We start from the raw sequence: 8,496 nt of genomic DNA on the forward strand, positions 1-8,496 counted from the left end.
AAAGAGTTTGCATATTTAACTTGTCATGGAATACATTTGTAGGTCACAAGTGTAGCGAACAAAGAAAAGTCTCATAAAATTATTCTCTACTACGTGGGTACGTTGCAGCCACTTGCTAGCCCCTTTATAACTGATAATCTATCTTGTTGTCCCAAAAAACAAAAATTGTAGCGATCAGACACTTGTGACGGGTTGATGCGTTTTAGAAAAAACTCAAATTAACACGACAAATATGGAACGATTAAAGAAAATGACTTGGTTGATTTAATATTGGAGACCGAGTCTACGCCGTGCATGATGGTTATTCTACACATGGTGGATATTTTCTACTTTATGTTAGATTACGACGCCGGAATTTTGTGATGCATAGAAGTCAGGATAATTACATATATCCCCCTGCTAACTTAACTAATTATATATATATCCGGTCCTAAACTCTTAATTACATATATCCCCATTTGATATAAAATTACCAAGTTAGCCTTTTCTTAAACAAACTTACATATGCCATCCAAACTGATTGTTCAGCCGGAGAACAATTACATATTTACATACCTAGTGTCAGGGCCGGCTCCGAGAATTTAAAAAAAAAAATTGCGCCGAAGGTGAAAAATATTTTGGGCCTTAAGTAAAAAAAAAGTATTTTGTTAGGTTTAAATAATTTAATTTTTAAATTGATTTCTTTGGTTATGATTTGGGTTGTGTAAAAAAACTAATGTATAAAAATAGGCTTAAACATGTCTCAAATGAGACTAAAACCCACAACCTTTTGGTTGGAAGTCATACCCCTTTACCACTAGACCAAGTTAGTTGTTATGCAAATGAGTTTAAACATTAAGTATACGCATAGTTTTTCATAAAAATACATATAATTTTTTTATAAAAAATTTTCGGCCCTAATGGGTAGTCGGGCCTATGGCCGTCGACCACTCTGCCATGGGCCATGGCCGGCCCTGCCTAGCGTCGCCATCACCAAGCCTCCACGGCTGCGGTGAATCATCCCTGTTCGTCATTGACTGAACTTCATACTCAAAGCCGCCACCACCAAGCTTCCGCGGCCGCGGCGAATTATCCTCGTTCGTCACTAAATGAATTTCATACTCAACGCCGCTACCGCCAGCCTCCACGGCCACGGCGAATCATCCCCGTTCGTCACCAACTGAATTTCATTAACGAGAGGCAGAGGAATTCGGAGATATGATTCGAGAGAATTACCACCTGAAACCTAATTGATATTGCTTCCATAATTATTGGTCCAAAGCGCTGAAATTATTCAGTAAACGCCGAAACGGATTTTAGAATCGCCGTTCAGATTTTTTTTCTATTGATAGGCAATTACATCTGTTCAAGGTTAAAACCAGGTCTTGACATTTCTCTTTTTTTTATTAATTGGAGTCTATGAATATGTGTATTTAGTTTTATTATAATAAAGGATAAAATAGCTATTTTCAAAGCTAATTTTAATTGAATGTGAAAGTATGTAATATTTATGTTTAAGAAAGGTGATATATGTAATTAATATTTTAGGACTGGATATATATGTAATTAATTAAGTTAGCATGAGGATATACGTAATTTATGTATTTTTTGATAATCATTTGTCAGCATCTTATTTTATTTACAAATCATATGCAAGTCTGGTTTAGTAATTTTAATAAAAGATATTACTTTTTTAGTGTTTATCATATTAATTTAATTCCAAACTTTTTGAAAGAGTTTGCATATTTAACTTGTCATGGAATACATTTGCAGGTCACAAGTGTAGCGATCAAAGAAAAGTCTCATAAAATTATTCTCTACTACGTGGGTACGTTGCAGCCACTTGCTAGCCCCTTTATAACTGATAATCTATCTTGTTGTCCCAAAAAACAAAAATTGTAGCGATCAGACACTTGTGACGGGTTGATGCGTTTTAGAAAAAACTCAAATTAACACGACAAATATGGAACGATTAAAGAAAATGACTTGGTTGATTTAATATTGGAGACCGAGTCTACGCCGTGCATGATGGTTATTCTACACATGGTGGATATTTTCTACTTTATGTTAGATTACGACGCCGGAATTTTGTGATGCATAGAAGTCAGGATAATTACATATATCCCCCTGCTAACTTAACTAATTATATATATATCCGGTCCTAAACTCTTAATTACATATATCCCCATTTGATATAAAATTACCAAGTTAGCCTTTTCTTAAACAAACTTACATATGCCATCCAAACTGATTGTTCAGCCGGAGAACAATTACATATTTACATACCTAGTGTCAGGGCCGGCTCCGAGAATTTAAAAAAAAAATTGCGCCGAAGGTGAAAAATATTTTGGGCCTTAAGTAAAAAAAAAGTATTTTGTTAGGTTTAAATAATTTAATTTTTAAATTGATTTCTTTGGTTATGATTTGGGTTGTGTAAAAAAACTAATGTATAAAAATAGGCTTAAACATGTCTCAAATGAGACTAAAACCCACAACCTTTTGGTTGGAAGTCATACCCCTTTACCACTAGACCAAGTTAGTTATGCAAATGAGTTTAAACATTAAGTATACGCATAGTTTTTCATAAAAATACTTATAATTTTTTTAAAAAAAATTTTCGGCCCTAATGGGTAGTCGGGCTTATGGCCGTCGACCACTCTGCCATGGGCCATGGCCGGCCCTGCCTAGCGTCGCCATCACCAAGCCTCCACGGCTGCGGTGAATCATCCCTGTTCGTCATTGACTGAACTTCATACTCAAAGCCGCCACCACCAAGCTTCCGCGGCCGTGGCGAATTATCCTCGTTCGTCACTGAAGAAACACTAACCGGACCCCGGGCAGATTACGGGTAACTTGGGGGTTAGATAGATGTTTCCCACGAGGGGTTAGACCCAGCAAAGATGGTTCTTCTGATAACCTGCAAAACAGACACCGTGAGCTCGTCACTGAGAAGGGGGGGGGGTTCCTCCTTGTGACCACCCTCCGGCGTGAGAATCAGACTAGATTGCTCTTTAAATATAAATGTATATTAAGAGATTGCTAGAGCAGATATCAGGTATAATATAATGATAATATGATAAGATACGATAAGATAAGATGATCATACCATTTGGGGCATTTATAGCCGAAGGTAGGTTTCCAAGGAGGTGTGGCCGGCTGAATAGTATTCCTGTTCCACCAACTGTAGCCTACGCACGTGCCCTGCTGGTAGTTGGTGGGTAGGCAGCGGCTGACAGTGACCAGGCCTGCTGTGTACTGTTCCTTTTCCACCAACTGCCGGCTATGCACGTGGTATGACAGGAGTTGGTGAGTAGGCAGCGGCTAATAGTGACATACAGTACAGGAGCATGCTGCTCGCCATACTGTTGTCAATAAGCTGTCGTATCTTTAGTCAGATCTTTTGCCCATACCTCGTCAGGTACAGTACAGAAGATCTTCCCGTATCGTACGGACTGGCTTAGTTGGGCGGGAGTATTCCCCCTCCCGCCTTTGTGCGGGATTGTTCCCGGCTTTGCTCATTCATTCAGGTGACACTGAGTGATTGAGAGCTAAGTGCCTTGTGCGTGTAGCCTTGCTGCGCGGGTGGCCTTCTCTGATGGCTTGTATCCGCAGCTGCGGGAACAGGCAGAGTCCTTCACCATTGGGAGGCATTTCCTGCGGGAACAGCTTGCGTACTGCGCGTAAGGACGTCACGTCTCTGAGCATGGTGGGTCCTGCGGATCCAGTTGGTTTCTGCGCAGACGTCCCTCTACAAGGTGAGTCTTGCGGGTCCAACTGGGCTCTGCTGGGACCTACCTCTTCAAGTCCCCCCAGTCCAATGTTCTTCTCATGAATGTTTAATAAAGTGAGGTGAACTTTTGGACTTAAGCAAAGGGTTTTGAAAAGGGTTTTTTAAGGTTTTCCATGGGGATTCTTCCCGCGGAAGTCCTTGTCACTTGCAGAAATTCCCGACTTTCCTGCTTGATCTTTGGGTATGATGCGGGTAGGTCTGTAACCTCCTCGCAAGTCAGGAGCGTTGAGTCCCACTTGTGTGGATTCTCCATGAGGTTTTGGTAGTTTTGAACATAGTGATCAATTATGTTAAAACCACCAATTCCATCCTGGAGCTTCAAACAATGTAGTTCTCGACGTTCCCGCTATGCGGGGATGTTATTTCCGTTTCCGCAAGCATTGCCCAGAAGATCCTTCTTGGTTTCAATTCCCTGCGGAGCGCTAGGTATGTGAAGGGTTTTGCCTTAACACTGTACCCGCGCTCGTCTTACGGTTACTTTACTTCCAAGGTATTCCTGGCGTCAATTCCCTGCGGGTGCTAGGTATGTGAAGGGTTTTGCCTTAACACTGTACCCGCACCCGTCTTATAGTTACTTGGTTGCCGAGGTATTCTTGGCTTCAATTCCCTGCGGGTGCTAGGTATGTGAAGGGTTTTGCCTTAACACTGTACCCGCACTCGTCTTATGGTTACTTGGTTGCCAAGGTATTCCTGGCGTCAATTCCCTGCGGGTGCTAGGTATGTGAAGGGTTTTGCCTTAACACTGTACCCGCACCCTTCTTATAGTTACTTGGTTGCCGAGGTATTCTTGGCTTCAATTCCCTGCGGGTGCTAGGTATGTGAAGGGTTTTGCCTTAACACTGTACCCGCACCCGTCTTATGGTTACTTGGTTGCCAAGGTATTCCTGGCGTCAATTCCCTGCAGGTGCTAGGTATGTGAAGGGTTTTGCCTTAACACTGTACCCGCACCCGTCTTATAGTTACTTGGTTGCCGAGGTATTCTTGGCTTCAATTCCCTGCAGGTGATAAGTATGTGAAGGGTTTTGCCTTAACACTGTACCCGCACCCGTCTTATGGTTACTTGGTTGCCAAGGTAAGGGGTATTTTCCAGCTTACTTTTGAATCTTTTTGAATTTTGAAATTCGAAGAGTTGGTGAAAGGATAAGAACAGTCCAAACCTCTGAAACGTCGTGCGACGGTTTCTTCTGACTGTGTCAGGACGTGCAGGAAGTTATGGTGACGTGACAGTACATGGTCATTCCAGACGCTTTTCAGGCGCGTGGGCGCGATTTTTCGGGCGCGTGGCCGCGAAATTAATGGTACGCGTCTTTTCAACAGCTATTGCCAGCTTGCTTTTTGCCACGTGTCATAGTTTCATTGCACCTTCGATTTCTCTCTCTTCCGCATTAAATTCATCGCATTAATTGCGATTAGTATATAAAGGGGGAGAGGGTTCTTTGTAATCCACACTTTCACTATTCTCTTCATCTTCAAAACGATTTCCGGCGAATACTCATCTTTTCAGTCGAGCATTCCCTTGAAATCGTTTTCTTCTTTCATCTGCAAGATGTCTTCACGTGATCTCGAATCTACAGCCGATGACAAGAGTACTGCTGGCGAGTGCCAATGTGCTCTGCCTGTCGATCTGTATCAGTACGTCGTCAGGAAGTTCATGCTCGAGTCTCTCGAGCCTGAGTTTCCTGAACCCCATCAGACGGTATATGATGCCCCCAGAGGAAAGATCGGAGTATATGCTGCATTCTTTGTCTATGGGAATCTTAGGTTCCCATTGACAAAGTTTGTTTACCGTGTCCTTGAGAGGCACGGTGTGCACCTGACCGAGGTGCATCCGATGGCGATTGCCAAGATTCGCCACTTCGAGTGGGTGTGCCGGATTCTGGGCATTGAGCCCTTTGTCGACCGCCTGATGACCTTCTACTCCTGGAGGTGCATCCAGGGGTGGTATACTCTGATAACCCAGATTAAGGGTTTGAAGATTTGCGCAACCGAGCGCAGTCTTCGCTCGTGGAAGCGCGAGTTCTTCTACATTTCCGCTCGCGCCATCCCTCTTGCCATGAAATTCAAGAATGGGCAAGCACTTCCCAGCCTTCACGCCTCCAACTACCAGGAGGCGGAATGGTTTTCGAAGATATCCCGAGTCCAATCTCTGGTTTTCCGGTTTGCGGAGTCCGGGATGGTGATGCTGGGGATGAGCCGGGTGTGGAAGGATGCGGATGCGCAAAAGATCCCAATCGTCCTTGAATACGGTTCGAACTCTGTTCCTTACGGTATGCTCTGTTTCTTTTTGTTGATTTAGAATTTCTTCTAACTTCTTTTCTGTTTATTTCAGAGGGGAACGACTTGCAGTCGCTCATGTACCCGCGGGAGGCTGACGGTCCCGCTCGGATGGGTACTCGCGCTCTAGACGAGAACGAGTTGCCCATCCTAGAACAAACGGCGGATCGGTTCGTGGAGGTCTACCCACTAGGCCACGAGATCCTTAGTGCCAGGCGGCCAGGTAAGGCGCTATTCGACCCTCGACCCCTCAATGTTGAAACCTCTACTGGAATTTCTCTAATCGTATGTTCTGATGAGGAATCCGCAGATGGTCCTCCGTTGGTGCGGAAGAAGAAGGCTGCGGCTAAAGAAGTGTTGCTTGCCAACCTCAACAAGAGTGAAGCCGAACGCGCCCGTAACGAAGCTCAAGCTGCCCTCCAAGAAGCTCTGGTTGCCAAGGAATGGCTTCTTCGAGAAGCGTTGTCTCAGGTATGCTTTTCATGTCTTTACGCTTTTCTTTGTAAATAGAAAAGGTTCTGATACTTGTATATTTTCTTGTAGGTTGTGCATCGAGTCTTTGCTGATACGTCTTATGACGATGCTATGAGCGCAGCCCTCAACGCTTCTCACGAGGATGGGGAAAAGGCCGGCTTCCTGCTTGGTCTAGGGTTCGTTGAGAAAGGCGTCCCGCCTTCCAACTTCCCTTTGTATAATGTTGATACTGAAGCTGTTTATGACCAAGCAGTGAATCAGTATGCCGCCTTCCCGCATCCGGTGGTGGAGAAGGTAAACGAAGTTGCTGCTGCTGATGATGGGCTAGCTATCCTTAAAGCTTTCCTTGAACTGCCACGCTCTACTGATGGTGCTGGTCCAATTGGAAGTGGCCCTGAAGCTTGATCCTGAAGATCCCTTCCCACTGCTAGGATAGATTTAGCTTGTATAGATTTATATTCTTGTAGGCGGGTAGTTACCCGGCCATTCTTGTAATGAATATTATGAAATATAAATCTTTGTGCGGGTAAGACCGCTACTTTCACTGGATTCCTTGCTTTATAAACGTTATATGACTTGCATACTTTAGTTTAAATTAGCAATTTTCCAAGTGTTTAGAATAAGTTAACCTTTGAACGTGGTAGATAATAGGTTGAAGTTTTGCTTCCTCTTTCGTGATTGTGCGGGTAGGACCGTCACTTGCACTTAGTAGGATGGCTAAACTTTTCCTAAGTCTGACCTGCGTGTAGGTTTTCCTCAACTTTTTAGAAATTTTCTAAGTGTTTAGGATAAGTTAACCTTTGAACGTGGTAGATAATAGGTTGAAGTTTTGCTTCCTCTTTCGTGATTGTGCGGGTAGGACCGTCACTTGCACTTAGTAGGATGGCTAAACTTTTCCTAAGTCTGACCTGCGTGTAGGTTTTCCTCAACTTTTTAGAAATTTTCTAAGTGTTTAGGATAAGTTAACCTTTGAACGTGGTAGATAATAGGTTGAAGTTTTGCTTCCTCTTTCGTGATTGTGCGGGTAGGACCGTCACTTGCACTTAGTAGGATGGCTAAACTTTACCTACATCTGACCTGCGTGTAGGTTTTCTCATCCTTTTGTTAGAAATTCTCTGTTTTGAATAAGTTAACCGTTCGACGCGCGGTTGTTAATAGGTTAGTGTTCAGTTTCCCCTCATGATTCATGCGGATAGACCGGCACTTTCATTTAGTGGGATGACTGAACTTTTCCCCTTCAACTGACATGCGTGAAGGTTTGCCGTTTTTGGGTTTATGCGGGTTTTGCCGCCTCCCCACGCAACGACTTTCCACGTAATTATGCGGTGAAAACCGGCATATTAGTGTTGCATAAATTAACCGTTCGACGCGCGGTTGTTAATAGGTTAGTGTTCAGTTTCCTCTCATGATTCATGCGGATAGACCGGCACTTTCATTTAGTGGGATGACTGAACTTTTCCCCTTCAACTGACCTGCGTGAAGGTTTGCCGTTTTTTGGGTTTGTGCGGGTTTTGCCGCCTTCCCCACGCAACGACTTTCCACGTAATTATGCGGTGAAAACCGTCATATTAGTGTTGCATAAATTAACCGTTCGATGCGCGGTTGTTAATAGGTTAGTGTTCAGTTTCCTCTCATGATTCATGCGGATAGACCGGCACTTTCATTTAGTGGGATGACTGAACTTTTCCCCTTCAACTGACCTGCGTGAAGGTTTGCCGTTTTTTGGGTTTATGCGGGTTTTGCCGCCTTCCCCACGCAACGACTTTCCACGTAATTATGCGGTGAAAACCGGCATATCCGTGTTGAAAGTTCATAAAAGTATAAATGTAAAATCATCAGCGTCGATGTTCTAAGGAGAATCATTTCCATTAGAAGTGGCTCTGGGCCTTTTCTTTACAAATTTGGAATTGATCTACATGCAAACTGTGTAATTGAGCTCCCTTCCATGTTGTTGGGATGGGAGTGCCATCGAGCCGATA

This window comes from Bidens hawaiensis, unplaced genomic scaffold, assembly GCF_021521415.1.
Source record: "Bidens hawaiensis isolate Kalapana, Puna unplaced genomic scaffold, B.hawaiensis_p1.1 tig00041304_1, whole genome shotgun sequence".
NCBI lineage: Eukaryota > Viridiplantae > Streptophyta > Magnoliopsida > Asterales > Asteraceae > Bidens > Bidens hawaiensis.